The 16709-nt window shown below is 39.1% G+C and overlaps 1 protein-coding gene and 1 pseudogene across 1 annotated transcript in view; both read left to right on the forward strand.

The window, feature by feature from the left end:
• The window catches only part of LOC128656538 (cytochrome b5 reductase 4), a 1054602-nt gene that overhangs the window by 672696 nt on the left and 365197 nt on the right, over window positions 1–16709 (forward strand). The gene's annotated exons all lie outside the window — the stretch shown is intronic.
• On the forward strand, window positions 895–2036 carry LOC128656539 (uracil-DNA glycosylase-like; annotated as a pseudogene).

Here is a 16709-nt window from a genome sequence, read left to right on the forward strand (position 1 = left end):
GGGATCCAACCGGCAAGAGAGGGGAATTGACGTGCAGCGATGTCATCATTGCCGCAAGCTCACAGCAACCGCTGTGTCTCTATGGCAACAGCCATAGAAATAGAGTGGCACAACGGAGAATAAAGGAGCGGCGCGGCGTGACACCGTGAGCGTTAGTTGCCCCCCCACTGTGGCTATAACAACTCTTCTGGGAAGACTTTCCACAATATTTTGTGGTGTGTCTGAGGGAATTAGTGCCCATTCTGCCAATAGAACATTTGGGAATTCAGGCTCTGATGTTGGACAGGAAGGTCTTGCTTGCAAAGGTGTTCAGTGGGGTTGATGCCAGGGCTCTGTGCAGGCCACTCCAGTTCTTCCACACCAGAATCGTCTAATTATGTCTTCATGGACCTCCCTTTGTGCACGGGGGAACAGTCATGATGAACAGAAAAGGGTCTTCCTCAAAGTCGGAAGCACCCAATTGTCTAAAATCTCTTTGTATCCTGTAGCAGTAAGATAAATCTTCACTGAAACTATGGGGCCTATCCCAAACCCTAAATACAGCCTCAGATCATTATCCCTCCTCCACTTTACAGTTAATACTATACATTCCAATATGTAGCATTTTCAGGGCCACACCCAGATTCTGGTCCAACCGCCAGAAAGTGAAGCACGATTCATCACTGCAGAGAACACATTTCCACTGCTCCAGAGTTCAGTGGCGACATGCTTTTATACTACTTCATCCGACGATCGGCAGTTTGCATGTTGATGTGTTCCCATTTTTTCTGGTCCGACCACCAGAAAGTGAAGCACGATTCATCACTCTAGAGAACAAATTTCCACTGCTCCGACAATCATAATATCAGGACGGACAGACCGAGCTCCGGTAAAGTTATCAAGGTCTGCAGGACAATGATCGGACAAAAGACTATCAACTCGTTCTTCACGCCCGTGGCCAAAAAGAGGTCATCATCAGATGCATGGGAGAAGGGAGCAGAGGCTTGTAATGGAGAGACTACACCAGTGAAAAAGACGAAGCTGTCAGAAGATGAGCAGATCACTCCGGTAGTTTCTCTCCCATTAAGTCCAGAACAGGTGGAGCGAATCCAGAAGAACAAGGCTGCTGCCCTGCAAAAGCTTGCTGCACGCTATGTGCCAGAAGGGTTTGGGGAGAGTTGGAGACAAGAACTCAATGCAGAGTTTTCTAAACCTTACTTTATAAAGTTATATGCATTTGTTGCAGAAGAGAGAAAGCGATATTCAGTATATCCTCCTCCACACCAAGTATTTACCTGGACACAAATGAGTGATATCAGAGATGTTAAAGTAGTTATTTTGGGACAGGATCCTTACCATGGACCAGGCCACCTCCACCAAGCTTGGAGAATATGTACAAAGAACTGGAAAAGGATATAGAGGGTTTCGTTCACCCAAGGCATGGTGATCTTACTGGCTGGGCTAAACAAGGAGTTCTCCTAAATGCTGTGCTAACTGTCTGGACACATAATGCTAACTTTCACAAGGATTGTGGCTGAAAGCAATTTACTGATGCTGTTGTGTCTTGGCTAGACAAGAACCTAGATGGTGTGGTCTTCATGTTGTGGGGAGCCTATGCCCAGAAGAAAGGCTGCAGTATTGACAGAAAACGTCACCATGTTTTACAGACTGTGCACCCTTCACCTCTTTCAGCTCACAGAGGGTTCTTCGGTTGTCGTCATTTCTTGAAGACAAACTCATTTCTGCAAGACTTGGGCAAGGAACCTATTGACTGGAAGGCACTATGATGTATAGGAAACTTAGACAAACTCACAAAGCTTTCTGTGTGTTATTTCCTGAAAAAGGGCTACCCACTTTAAATGTAGCAATGTCCACATCACTTAAAGGGCAGGATTTCTGTTGTCCCTTGTTGAACAAGTAGGTAATCAATGTGTTACGTTATCAGTTTGTGATATCTTCGAAACATGACCTGTTGGTAGACCTGTGGACAGGTTTGCTCACTCATTATGCAGTGTGAGGCTGGTTTGGCAAAATGCTCACTTAACACTAAAGTTATTTTTGTGCATGTAACAATGAGTTTCTTTCCTTATTCTATTTACTTCTTAACTTCGGATCCTTAGCTTGTTTAAAGTCTAGGTAAAAATACAGAAATATCTTCATAGTGAAAATTATGAATGGTGGGACAAGCTTTTCTTCTTAAGGCTGCTTGTGTGGTGTAAATAACTTCAGTTTTTGCAAAGGTGATGTCTGTTTTTTGCAGACATTATAGATTTATTTTCTAGTGCATATGACCTTGCCATGTTCTGATGTACTTCAGACTAGTTGGCTTCAGCAGAAATTTACTGCAGTGCTACTTTAAACTTCTTCCTGCCCGGACTTATTTGTCTGCATCGGAACAGTTCCGATGTAGACAAATAAATTAAAAAGTGAAATCATGCGATTGCATGATTTCAATAATGTTATTGTGTGGGAGGAGTGCCTATGATGCTAGGCGCACCCTCCAGCCCAAGATCCCAGTCAGGAAGTGCCTTTTGGCTTAGGTACAGCCAAAAGGCTAGGATATCCTATGCCGTCCTAAGGGCATTTAAAGCCCAGTGTGGTTAGGACAGCATAGAATGTCCTAAGGGTGGGAAGGGGTTAAAGGGATGGAGGTTAAAAATAAAATGTGCATTTCAATTTGAAATAGAAACATTTTTTCAGTATTCTTCCATTGGCAAGGATACTTCTAGTGGGGATTGCTGTTTTTCAGCAGGGAGCGTGCATGTCCTGTGGGGACCCATGCACCGGTATTTGGTCACTGCGCCTTCTCAGACAGCTGGTGGTGGTGTATATTGCTTCATAAAACATTTATTTCTGTCACAGGTGCCACTGATGACTCTCTGAGCAGGCGTGGTGTTTGAGTGCGGGTGCGCGTGCCTTCACAGGATGTATGCGTGTGCTGCTGGGAGACAGTGACTTTTACTAGAGGCATTTTGTCTAATGGACATCTATTGCATAGATACTTCTATTTCAATTTGAAATCCACCCTTACACATTTCATGTTTTACCTTTCTGTCTCTTTTAACATAATAGCAGTTTACCATGGCACCAGCAAGTTACACCTATATGACTTTGCATGTGCAGAACTTCATTAATCTTTATGATTTGGCAGATACAACCTTTTTAATAAGCTGTATAGCCCCCTCCAAAGAGGGGAGACTAGAGAATGTGTGTACCTTGTTAGTTAATGCAAAAACTTCATGTGTATTTGCAAAACCTACATCACTTTGCAAGACCCCAAAAAGAATTGCGACTCAACAATATATTGCCAGCATAATCCCATTGTTGAAATGGCTAAATTCATGGTCCTGTTTAAGAATTAGTTTTTTCTAAGCTTACAAAAATATTTTACCATTTAATTACAGTTCTGAATAGCTTGTATAACTGAATTATATTTTATGATGTAAAAACTTAAGTATATATAAAAATGTTGTTTAATTTCTCCTGTATGCAGTGCAATTTTTGTAATTAAATAAAAAAAAATGTATTAAAAAAAAATTAAAAAAAATTCCACTGCTCCAGAGTTCAGTGGTGGCATGCTTTTACACTACTTCATCCGAAGATTGGCAGTTCGCATGTTGATGTGTTCCCATTTCATGAAGCTCCTGACTGTGTGATGCAACAGACAATAGCACATTTTTACTCCATTAACACTTCAGTACTCGACAGCCCTGTGCGTTTGCATGCTCTACCACTTCATGGCTGGGATGTTGTCACTCATAGATGTTTCCACTTCACAATAATAGCACTTACAGTTGACTAGGGCAGAAATGTGGCAAAGGTGGCATCCTATGACAGTGCCATGGCTCATTGTAGTGTCCTTGTATGTATATGGAGATTTTGCGGCTATGTGCTGGATTTTATACAGATGTTATCAATGGGTGTGGCTTAAGCACCTAAACTTTACTAAGGGTGCCCATATACTTTTGGCCATTAAGTGTATGTTCTCTGACCAATGTAGTCTAGAGAGGATTGAGGGGGTTGGAACTTGCACCATAAACCCCACCCCATTGTTATATTGTACAAATGAAGGAAGAAAGTTTAGTATTTGTTAGTTCGTGATACATTCTCCTTGACAGTTGACATGTTCCTTTCCTGGACTGTGCCTCTGAGGGTAGCCAATACCAGTTACCCTTAACCAGGAGTACTCCTGGAACATGCAGACTAGTGTTGAGGGTTCTCCAGCATGATCTGCACTGTATGTCTTATCTGTTATACCCTGTGAATAATGAGATAGCCCTGTCTCTCTCCAGAATACTTACTAGAAATCAAGTTTATGTTTCTTTCATCTGTAGTAATTGTGGGGATAATTGGGGTTTGTGAATGTATGCCTCAATGTGTTTGCTGCTTCATCTTTTCTAGTTTCTGCCTAGTTACTACCACAACTTTATATTTCCATTCCTATAAATGTTTGGTGCGTGCAATCTATATGCTCTTTACTTTGTATATTTCAGGACCTGTAGGAAGGAAGCAGAGGTAGATTTTGTAACATCAGCAACATTGTCATTTTGGTGTTTTTTTTTTTATTTCCCATCATTTTATGTGTTTATATTAGCAATGTGTTTGCATATGTCTTGCAGCAAGTTCCTGTTTCCACTTTGCACTTAATGCTATTATTCATTTTCCTTCTGTTTAAATGTGTTTTTGTAATTGCCAAGTTGCATTTTAGTAATTATTTCTTTCATGTAAATGGCAAGAGTCCATGAGCTACAGAAGTATGGGATATACATTCCTACCAGGAGGGGGCAAAGTTTCCCAAACCTCAAATGCCTATAAATATACCTCCCACCACACATATACTTCAGTTTTACAAACTTTGCCTCCTTTGGAGGTGGTGAAGTAAGTTTGTGCTTGATTTTTATGATTTCTTCTATGATAAGCACTTCTAAGCATTCTCAAGCCCAATTCTTCTCTGAGTACAGTGTTTGTCAGAGGGACGTGAAGAGAGTATTGCCTGTTGATTTTTATGGTTTCACTCATGGGAAATCTTTTCAAGGGTTCTCTGTTATCGGTCATAGGGATTCATCACCTACCTTTTCAGATCAACGATGTACTCTTATACCATTACCTCTGCTGATAGTTTTCAGTACTGGTTTGGCTATCTGCTATATGTGGATGGGTATCTTTGGTAAGTATGTATCATTATTTAAGACACTCTCAGCTATTTTTGGTGCTTAATGTATTAATATAAAGTTTTAATTATATGTATTTACTTATATTTGCCATGAGTCAGGTCTATGTGTATTTCCCTTTGCAGTCTAACAGTTTCAGTATGAGAATCATGTTTAAGGAAGTTATTTAAAAAAAAAAAAAATTATCTGGAGTTTAGGTTTTTTTTACTTAAAATTTGTGAGCAAATCTAGGATCGCGAGGGGGCAAAATGTTGTTATTTATTGCGTCATTTTTTGCGCATTTTTTTTAACCGGAAATTTGTGTCTATAGTATTGCAAGTTTTGTCATTACCTGCGTCTTTATTGACGTTAGTTGTTTGGTGCGAAGTAGCGCTTGTTATGATGCAAGTTGTGTCATTTCCGGATAATGTTTTGCGCCAAAAAAATTTCACTGCGTCATACTGGGCACCACATATTTTTTTGGTTATATTGCCCCACTTCCTTTATGCTCCCTGCTCTCTTTATATTCTAGAGGGCTATGCTGTTTTCTTTTCTGCTTATTTAGCATATGCATTTTTTCCCATTCCTGAAACTGCTATATGAGGAAATTGGATATTTTGTTTTAATGTTATTTTTTCTTTCTCATTTTGCAAGATGTCTCAGTCTGATCCTTTCTCAGAAGCTACTGTAGGAACCATGCTGCCTGAACACAGTTCTACCAAAGATAAGTGTATCTGTTGTAAGCAAGCTGAGATTATATCTCCGGCTATATTATGTAACAGTTGTCATCATAAGCTTTTGCATGCCGATAATGTTTCTATTAGTATTTTTAGTACAGCACCTGTTGTTCCTTCAACATCTAATGTACATGATATCCCTGTTGAAATGAAAAATTATATTGCTGATGGAATACAGTAGGCTATGTCTGCTATTCCACCTTGTAATAAACGTAAAAGGTCTTTTAAAACTTCTCATAAAACTGATGAAATTTGTGATGACCAACAACATACTGACATATCCTCCTCTGAAGAGGATCTTTCTGCTTCTGAAGATCCTATGTCAGACATTGATAAATCTTCTTATCTTTTAAAAATTGAATATATTCGGTCTTTGTTGAAAGAAGTATTGTTTACTTTGGGTATTAAGGAGTCTGATCCTCTTGATAACCAGTAAACGTTTAAATTCTGTGATTACTTCTGAGGTTTTTCCTGTTCCAGATGCGGTTTCTGATGTGATTGCTAAAGAATGGTCTAAGCCTGGTGCTTCTTTTAATCCTTCTTCTAGGTTTAAGAAGTTATATCCTTTACCAGTGGCTAATTTGGAGTTTTGGGAAAAAGTCCCTAAGGTTGATGGGGCTATTTCTACTCTTGCCAAACGTACCACTATTCCTATGGAAGATAGTACTTCTTTTAAGGATCATTTAGATAGGAAGATTGAATCTTATCTAAGGAAAGCTTATCTACATTCTGGCTATATTCTCAGGCCTGCCATTTCTATGGCTGATGTTGCGACTGCATCAGCTTTTTGGTTGGTTAGCTTATCAAATCAGGAAACAGATCCTGATTTGTCTAGCATTGTTCATTTGCTTAAACATGCTATTCATTTTATCTGTGATGCTATTTTTGATATCATCAAGATTAATGTTAAATCTACATCTTTAGCTATTCTGGCTAGAAGAGCTTTATCGCTTAAATCATGGAATGCTGACATGGTATCTAAATCTAGATTACTATCTCTATCTTTCCAGGGTAATAATTTATTTGGTTCTCAGTTAGACTCTATTATTTCCACTATCACTGGGGGAAGGGAGTTTTTTTGCCCCAAGATAAAAAGTCTAAGGGTAAATCAAAAGCTTCTAATCGTTTTCGTTCCTTTTGTCAGAATAGAGAACAGAAAACCACTCCTTTCCCTAAGGACTCTGGCTCCAATTGGAAGCTATATTCAAGTTAGAATAAATCCAAGCCTTATAAGAAACCAAAGCCAGCCCCCAAGACTGCATGAAGGTGCGGCCCTCAATCCAGTTCAACTGGTGGGGGGCAGATTGAAATTATTTCAAAACATTTAGCCAGATTCTGTTCAGAATCAGTGGATTCAGAGCATTGTTTCTCAAGTTTATCAAATAGGTTTCAGAGTAAGACCTCCTGTGAGAAGATTCTTTCTCTCTCACCTTCCAACAAATCCTGTGAAAGCTCAGGTTTTTCTAAAGTGTATTACAGATCTGGAGCTTTCAGGGTGATTATACCTGTTCCACTTCAGGAACAGGGTCTGGGTTTTTATTCAAATTTATTCATTGTCCCAAAGAAAGAAAATTCATTCAGACCAGTTCTGGATCTGAAGTTTTTGAATCGTTTTGTAAGGGTCCCACCTTTAAAGATGGTGACTATAAGGACTATTCTGCCTTTTGTTCAGCAAGGTCTTTGCATGTCCACAATAGACTTACAGAACGCTTAACTTCACATTCCGATTTATCCAGACCACTATCGGTTTCTGAGATTCTCTTTTCTAGGTGAGCATTACCAATTTGTCCCTCTGACATTTGGCCTAGCGACAGCTCCAAGAATCTTTTCAAAGGTTCTCGGTGCCCTACTCTCTGTAATCAGAGAACAGACTTCTATGTGCATAGAAGTTACCAATTAATATTTTAGAACTCCATGCTTTCAGACAGACAATATCACAACTGTGGCATATGTCAATCATCAGGGTGGAACTCTCAGTTCCCTAGCTATGAAAGAAGTATCTCAGATACTTTCTTGGGCGGAATCCAGCTCTTGTCTAATTTCTGTGGTACATATCCAAGGTGTAGACAACTGGGAAGTGGATTATCTCAGCCGTCCGACTTTACATCCGGGGGAGTGGCCTCTCCATCCAGATGCGTTTTTGGGGTCTTCCAGAAATAGATCTGATGGCTTCCCATCTAAACAAGAAACTTCCCAGCTACTTGTCCAGATCCAGGGATCCTCAGGCGGAGTTGGTGGATGCGTTAGCAGTTCCTTGGTTTTAACATCCTGCTTATATCTTTCTGCCTCAAGTTCTTCTTCCAAGAGTGATCTCCAAGATCATCATGGAAAAATTGTTTGTGTTTCTGGTAGCATCAGCATGGCCTCACAGGTTTTGGTATGCGGATCTTGTCCGGATGTCCACTTGCCAACCTTGGCCACTTCCGTTAAGACCTGGCCGTCTGTCTCAAGGATCGTTTTTCCATCAGGATCTCAAATCGTTAAATTTGAAGGTATGGAAATTAAGCGCTTAGTGCTTAGTCATAGAGGTTTCTCTGACTCAGTGATTGATATTATGTTACATACTAGTAAATCTGTTTCTAGGAAGATTTATTATCGAGTTTGGAAGACTTATATTTCATGGTCTTCTCATTAATTCTCCTGGCATTCTTTTAGAATTCCTAGAATTTTACAGTTTCTTCAGGATGGTTTGGATAAATGTTTGTCTGCAAGTTCCTTGAAGAGACAAATCTCTGCACTTTCTGTTTTATTTCACAGAAAGATTGCTAAACGTCCTGATATTTACTGTTTTGTGCAGGCTTTGGTCCGTATCAAGCCTGTCATGAAATCAATTTCTCCTCCTTGGAGTCTTAATTTGGTTTTGAAGGCTTTACAGGCTCCTCCTTTTGAGCCTATGCATTCTTTGGAAAGTGTTGTTCCTTTTGGCTATCTCTTCTGCTAGAAGAGTTTCCGAGTTATCTGCTCTTTCTTGTGAGTCTCTTTTTCTGATTTTCCATCAGGATGCAGCAGTTTTGCAGACTTCATTTAAATTTTTACCTAAATTTATGAATTCTAACAACATTAATAGGGAAATTGTTGTTCCCTCTTTGTGTCCTAATCCTAAGAATTCTTTGGAGAAATCCTTACATTCTCTGGATGTTGTAAGAGCTTTGAAATATTATGTTTAAGCTACTAAAGATTTTAGGAAAACTTCTAGTCTATTTGTTGTCTATTATGGTCCTAGGAAAGGTCAGAAAGCTTCTGCCATTTCTTTGGCATCCTGGTTAAAGCTTTTGATTCCTCAGGCTTATTTGGAGTCGGGTCAGGCCCAGCTTCAGAGAATCACAGGTCATTATACTAGATCAGTTTCCACTTTGTGGGCTTTTAAGAATGAAGCTTCAGTTTATCAGATTTGCAAAGCAGTAACTTGGTCTTCTTTTCATACATTTACTAAATTCTACCGCTTTGATGTATTTGCTTCTTCGGAAGCAGTTTCTGGTAGAAAAGTTATTCAGGTAGCTGTTTCAGTTTGATTCCTCTGCTTATGAGAAAAACTTATATTTTTGGATGTGGATTTAATTTTTTCAGCGGAAAATGGCTGTTTTTATTTTTATCCCTCCCTCTCTAGTGACTCTTCTCTGGGTATTACTATCCCATACGTCACTAGCTCATGGACTCTTGCCAATTACATGAAAGAAAACATAATTTATGTAAGAACTTACCTGATAAATTAATTTCTTTCATATTGGCAAGAGTCCATGATACCCACCCTTTTTATGGTGGCTATGTTTTTTGTATAAAGCACAATTATATTTCCAGTTCCTTTTTTTATGCTTTTTACTCCATTTTCTATCACCCCACTACTTGGCTATTCGTTAAACTGAATTGTGGGTGTGGTGAGGGGTGTATTTATAGGCATTTTGAGGTTTGGGAAACTTTGCCCCTCCTGGTAGGATTGTATATCCCATATGTCACTAGCTCAAGGACTCTTGCCAATATGAAAGAAATGAATTTATCAGGGCTCTTCAGGCTTGGCCTCTATTAAAGAGAGAACTTTGCATTCGCTTTCAGACAGACAATATCACAACTGTGGCATATGTCAATCACCAGGGAGGGACTTGCAGTCCTTTAGCAATGAAAGAAGTATCACAGATACTTTCTTGGACGGAATCCAACTCTTGTCTAATTTCTGCGATTCATATCCCAGGTGTAGACAATTGGGAAGTGGATTTTCTCAACTGTCAGACTTTGCATCCCGGGGAGTGGTCTCTCCATACAGATGTGTTTTTTCAGATTGTACAGATATGGGGTCATCCAGAAATAGATCTAATGACTTCTCATATAAAAAGGAAACTTCCCAGATACCTTTCCAGATCCAGGGATCCTCAGGCGGATATGGTGTATGCTTTAGCAGTTCCTTGGTCTTATTAACTTGCTTATATTTTTCCGCCTCTAGTTCTTCTTCCAAGGGTGATCTCCAAGATCACAATGGAACAATCGCATGTGTTTCTGATAGCTCCAGCATGGCCTCACAGGTTTTGGTATGCGGATATTGTTCGGATGTCCAGTTGCCAATCTTGGTCCCTTCCTTTAAGGCCAGACCTTCTGTCTCAAGGGCTGTTTTCCATCAGGATCTCAAATCACTAAATTTGAAGGTATGGAAATTGAACGTTTAGTGCTTAGTCATAGAGGTTTCTCTGGCTCAGTGATCAATACAATGTTGCAGGCTCTTAAGTCTGTTTCAAGAAAGATTTATTATCGGGTATGGAAAACCTATATTTCTTTCTAATGACACGGTGAGTCCACAGATCATCTTAATTACTGTTGGGAATATCACTCCTGACCAGCAGGAGGAGGCAAAGAGCACCACAGCAAAAGCTGTTAAATATCACCCCCTACCCACAATCCCCAGTAATTCTCTTTGCTTGTATCATTTACAAGGAGGGGTAAAGATAGGTGTATGATTCTTCAATCAAGAGTTTGTTATTTTTTTAAGCAGAGTTTTTCTTTGGGGTTTAGCCGTAGTCCATGTCAGTCTCTTCAGTAGAGCGTGGTGGCTTTTACGCATTTGGGAACTTGTGGGGTATAATCCCCACTGGGCCTCCCAAGAAATTTCATGCTGCCCTTGATTGAAAGTTTGAGTAAGTTTACTCAGTTTTTTCTTTTTTCCACAGGTAAGAAAGGTAGGTGTGAGGTAGGAAGCCCCTCTCATACCAAGTGAGCTGTCCTGCTGCCGGACAGATTTTTTGAGGTAAGTGCCTATTTCTTTCTCTGTTTTTATGTAGGAGAATCTGGCACTTTGACAGTTAATTCTGTCTAAATATACAATCAGCCTTCTAGGTTAGCGGTTTATTGTATGGCAGTTTTGCAGGCACTGGGGATGTTTGGCTCAGTTTATTATGTTTTCACTTTGGTGTACATGTTTTTTTGTTTGTGTATTAATGGCTACTGGGAGGTTTGTTAGGCCACGATCACAATAGGCGGGCTTATCTAAGATAGCAAGGAATTTTTTGGCGCCCTTTTAGCTGTTTCCTGTTGTACCTGGATGTTGCAGCTCTGTTGCATAGCTCCTCAGAGGTGGTTCAGCGTTCTCTCCGGGGAGGCTGTATGGGGGTCCGGATCATTTTCTGACTTTGTTTCCGGCAGCAAGGAGGTCAGGTAGGCACCTCAGCAGAGCTTGCTGAGGTGTGGAGGTTGCCTGTTGTTTTTTTTTGTGGGGCTGTTGCTCTGTTTATATTTAAGTTTCTGTCTGAATTTCAGGGACTTTAACGTTTCTGTCTCTCTTTGCATTCATTTTGTGAAAAATTGTTGCTGCAATATTTATTGTGCAGTTTATTTAAGGATTTTCAGTCAACATAACGTCAGTGGCTTACATCAATCATTAGGGAGGAACTCAGAGTTCCTTGGCCATGACAGAGGTAGCCAAGATTTTTCAGTGGGCAGAGATTCACAACTGTTGTCTGCCTGCTATACATATTCCAGGGGTGGACATTTGGGAAGCGGATTTTCTGAGAAGACAGACTTTTCATCCGGGGGAGTGGGAACTTCATCCAGAGGTATTTTCCAGCTTGATTCTCAGTTGGGTGCAGCCAGAGTTTGATCTCATGGCATCTTGTCAGAATGCCAAGCTCCCGAGGTACGGGTCGAGGTCAAATGATCCTCAGGCTGTTCTGATAGATGCTCTGGCAGTTCCTTGGACTTTCAGTCTGGCATATGTGTTCCCTCCGTTTGCTCTTCTTCCTCGGGTCATTGCTCGGGTCAAACAAGAGAGGGCATCAGTGATTCTCATTGCTCCGGTGTGGCCTTGCAGAATCTGGTTTGCAGATCTTGTGGAGATGTCTTCCCTTCCACCTTGGCGTCTTCCATTAAGGAAGGACCTGTTTCTTCAGGGTCCCTTCCTTCATCCAAATCTCGTTTCCCTGAAGCTGACTGCTTGGACATTGAACGCTTGATTCTTTCTAAGCGTGGTTTTTCTGAGTCAGTCATTAAGACTATTATTCAGGCTCATAAGCCTGTGACTAGGAAGATTTATTATAAGATTTGGCATAAATATTTGTATTGGTGTGAATCCAAAGGCTACTCGTGGAGTAGAGTTAGGATTCCTAGAATTTTGTCTTTTCTCCAGGAGGGTTTGGAGAAAGGTTTATCTGCTAGTACTCTGAAGGGTCAAATTTCTGCTTTATCTATTTTATTGCACAAGCGACTGGTGGATGTGCCAGATGTTCATTATTTTTGTCAGGTCTTGGTTAGAATTTGGCCTGTGTTTTAGTCTACTACTCCACCTTGGAGTCTTAATTTGGTTCTTAGAGTCCTTCAACAGGCTCCGTTTGAACCTATGCATTCTTTGGATATTAAGATGTTATCTTGGAAGGTTTTGTTTCTGGTGGCTATTTCTTCGGGTCGAAGAGTTTTGGCGCTTTCAGCCTTACAGTATGCATCGCCTTTTCTTATTTTTCACTCTGATAAGGTAGTTCTGCGTACTGCCTTGGGTAGGGGGAGTGGTATTTAACAGCTTTTGCTGTGGTGCTCTTTGCCTCCTCCTGCTGGTCAGGAGTGATATTCCCAATAGTAATTAAGATGATCCTTGGACTCACCGTGTCAAGAAATAAATACATTTAACAGGTAAGAATAAATTGTTTTCATGGTGTTCTTCTCATAAATTCTCTTGGCATTCTTATAGAATTCCTAGAATTTTACAGTTTCTTCAGGACGGTTTGGATAAAGGTTTGTCTGCAAGTACTTTGAAGGGACAAATCTCTGCTCTTTCTGTTTTATTTCATAGAAAGATTGCTAAACTTCCCGATATTCACTGTTTTGTTCCGGCTTGGGTCCATATCAAGCCTGTTATTAAAAGGACAGTCTTCACCAGCATATTTATTGTTTTAACATATAGATAATCCCTTTATTACCAATTCCCCAGTTTTGCTTAACCAACACAGTTATATTATTACACTTTTTACCTCTGTGATTATCTTGTATCTAAGCCTCTGACTGCCCCCTTATTTCAGTTATTTTGACAGACTTGCATTGTAGCCAATCAGTGCTGGTTCATAGGAACTCCATGAACTAACACCCTCTAGTGGTGAAAACTGTCAAAATGCCATGATCTAAGAGGCGGCCTTTAAGGGCTTAGAAATTAGCATATGAACCTCCTAGATTTAGCTTTTAATTAAGAATACCAAGAGAACAAAGCAAAATTGGTAATAGAAGTAAATTGGAAAATTGTTTAAAATGTCATTCCCTATCTTAATAATGAAAGTTTGTTTTGGACTAGACTGTTCCTTTAAGTCTATTTCTCCTCCATGGAGTCTTAATTTGGTTGTGAAGACTTTGCAGGCTCTTCCTTTTAAGCCTATACATTCTTTGGATATTAAACTACTTTCTTGGAAAGTGTTGTTCCTGTTGGCTATCTCTTCTGCTAGAAGAGTTTCTGAATTGTTTGCTCTCTCTTGTGAGTCTCCTTTTCTGATTTTCCATCAGATAAAGCTGTTTTGCGGACTTCGTTTAAATTTCTTCCTAGGGTTGTGAATTCTAACAACATTAGTAGGGAAATTGTTGTTCCTTCTTTGTGTCCGAATCCTAAGAATTCTCTTGAGAAATCGTTACATTCTTTGGATGAGGTAATAGCTTTGAAATACTATGTGGAGGCTACTAAGGATTTCAGGAAGACTTCTAGTCTATTTGTTGTCTTTTCTGGTTCTAGGAAAAGTCAGATAGACTCTGCCATTTCTTTTGGCATCTTTGTTAAAGCTTTTGATTCATAAGGCTTATTTGGAGGCGGGATAGTCTCCGCCTCAGAGAATTACAGCTCATTCTACTAGATCAGTTGCCACTTTGTGGGCTTTTAAGAATGAAGCTTCAGTTGATCAGATTTGCAAAGCAGCAACTTAGTCTTCTTTGCATACATTTACTAAATTTTACCATTTTGACGTTTTTGCTTCTTCTGAAGCAGTCTTTGGTAGAAAAGTTCTTCAGGCAGCTATCTCAGTTTGATTCTTCTTTTTATAAGAACTTTTTTTTTTTATTTAATTTCTCAGCGAAAATAGCTGTTTTTATTTTATCCCTCCCTCTCTAGTGACTCTTCTGTGGACTACCACATCTTGGGTATTTTATTCCATACGCCATTAGCTCATGGACTCTTGCCATTTACATGAAAGAAAACATAATTTATGTAAGAACTTACCTGATAAATTAATTTCTTTCATAATGGCAAGAGTCCATGAGACCCACCCTGTTTTTGATGGTTATATTTTTTTGTATAAAAGCACAATATTATTTTCCAGTTCCTTTTTTGTATGCTTTTTTACTCCTTTTTACTTCTCACTGCTTGGATGTACTTTAAACTGAAGTATATGTGTGGTGGGAGGTGTATTTATAGGCATTTGAGGTTTGGGAAACTTTGCCCCCTCCTGGTAGGAATGTATATCCCATACGTCACTAGCTCATGGACTCTTGCCATTATGAAAGAAATTATTATTATTATTATTAATAATTTATTATTATATTTATTAGGTAAGTTCTTACATAAATTGTTTTTTCATAATGGAATAGCCTTATAGATTTCCTGTGCTGTCTTTAATACCCTTTCCGGTCCTTTAAATGTTTCATTTGTGCGTCCGGCAGGTCTTATTTAATTTTCGCAGCAATTTTTCTGAATTACACAACTAAATAGCAAGTCACAGCTAGATGTCGCTATTTAGCTGTGAAATTCAAAAGCAGCAAAGTCGGAATATATCCCACATTTGAGCGCATGCGTTAAAACCCTTTGTTGGATATATTCCAACAAAGGACTGCAAAGGGTTAAAGCTAGGTTTATTGTTGCAGAAATGCTGATTAATCTTAGGGATGTATATAATGCTGCTGTGATTTCAGAGGAAACCTCACACAATGAGCTTGGGATTTCTCCTTATGTATTATGAGTTTCTGCCAATGTACTGTATATGTCCTATGAGGCAGAGAATCCTGGAATGCCTACAAAAGCTATAGATAAATCAACCTGAATCTGAATCAACTATAGTTATTAGTCTTGGAGTCTTTTCATGAAGCTTAAGTCCTAGTATGCTGGTTAATTTTGTTTTGTTATGGTACATTGTAACTACTGAGTTTCCTATACTTTCAGTATCTTCCCCAGTCAGGGCATCCTATGGAGACTGACTTAGGATTAGGAGGAAAAAGCACAAGGGGAATGTGTATAGCAGTTTTTTTATGCATTTAAGGGGACATTAAAAATTACAAATGTAATGCCTATGAATGACACTTAAAGCTATTGCATGTGTACTGCTGGTACATGTGAAATTTTAAAGTATCTTTTTTTTTTTAGAATTTATTTTTTTAAAGTAATATCATATTAAATTTAGAGAGAGGTATATGCCTATGTGAGATAAGTAATAATTAATTTTCTAGTTTCTGATTTCTGAAAATTAAAATGTAGTTTTAGTTGTATATTTCTTCCAGGTTTGATACCATGTATCCCTTTCATATGAGTAACTGTACCCATTTCTAGTGTATACAAATATTCTATGCATCCTTCAAAAGACAGTTATTTTATTTGGAAATGGCAAATAAATAGACTCTGAGGTAGATTACACTCTATTGTCTGGCTTGTTTTCAGCTGTTGTTTACCCAGAAGAGTAAACATTTTGTTTCAACTTGATCAGAATTTTTGTCTATTTCCCGCAGCCACAACCACATTTTCTGCTCCTCAAGAAAAACTCTATTTTTAACATGGAGCCGTAAAGTTCTCTGCAATCACAATCCAATTTCAAGATACTTTTCAACAGGTTTTCAACAGGTTTTCAAGGCGATTTTTGCCGTTTCTAATTTAACACCTAAAGGCACTTGATAAAGCCCTGAAATGGCCTTTGGACATCTTTACAAGCATCCCAAGACATATAATTTGTTTGTATGTTACACACGTTCAAGACACCCTGACATGGCCAAAGATGACATTGTAGAGGTAGATTTGCATACATGGTATAGTTTCATTAAAGGGCCATAATACCCAAATGTTTAAACACTTGAAAATGATGCAGCATAGCTGTAAAAAGATGACTAGAAAATATCTCCTGAACATCTCTATGTAAAAAAGAAAGATATTTTACCTCAAAAGTTCCTCAGTAGCCCCCTCCCATTGTAAAGTATTTCTAAGCAGCATATTAGTATGTCTGTCCTAGGACAGCTGAAGGGATGAGCATCGTGCACTCTCATCTTATTTCACCAATCAGGTAAAGGAAGTTTACAATGAAATCTCATGAGAGTCAAGTCAAATCTCATGAGATCACAGTAAAAGTTCATGACCTCAGCACTGCTGATGCTGATTGGCTGCTGTTCATTTCTTCATTTATTTTTATTTTTTTTACCTGCA

Source organism: Bombina bombina, chromosome 4 (genome assembly GCF_027579735.1).
Source record: "Bombina bombina isolate aBomBom1 chromosome 4, aBomBom1.pri, whole genome shotgun sequence".
Lineage (NCBI taxonomy): Eukaryota > Metazoa > Chordata > Amphibia > Anura > Bombinatoridae > Bombina > Bombina bombina.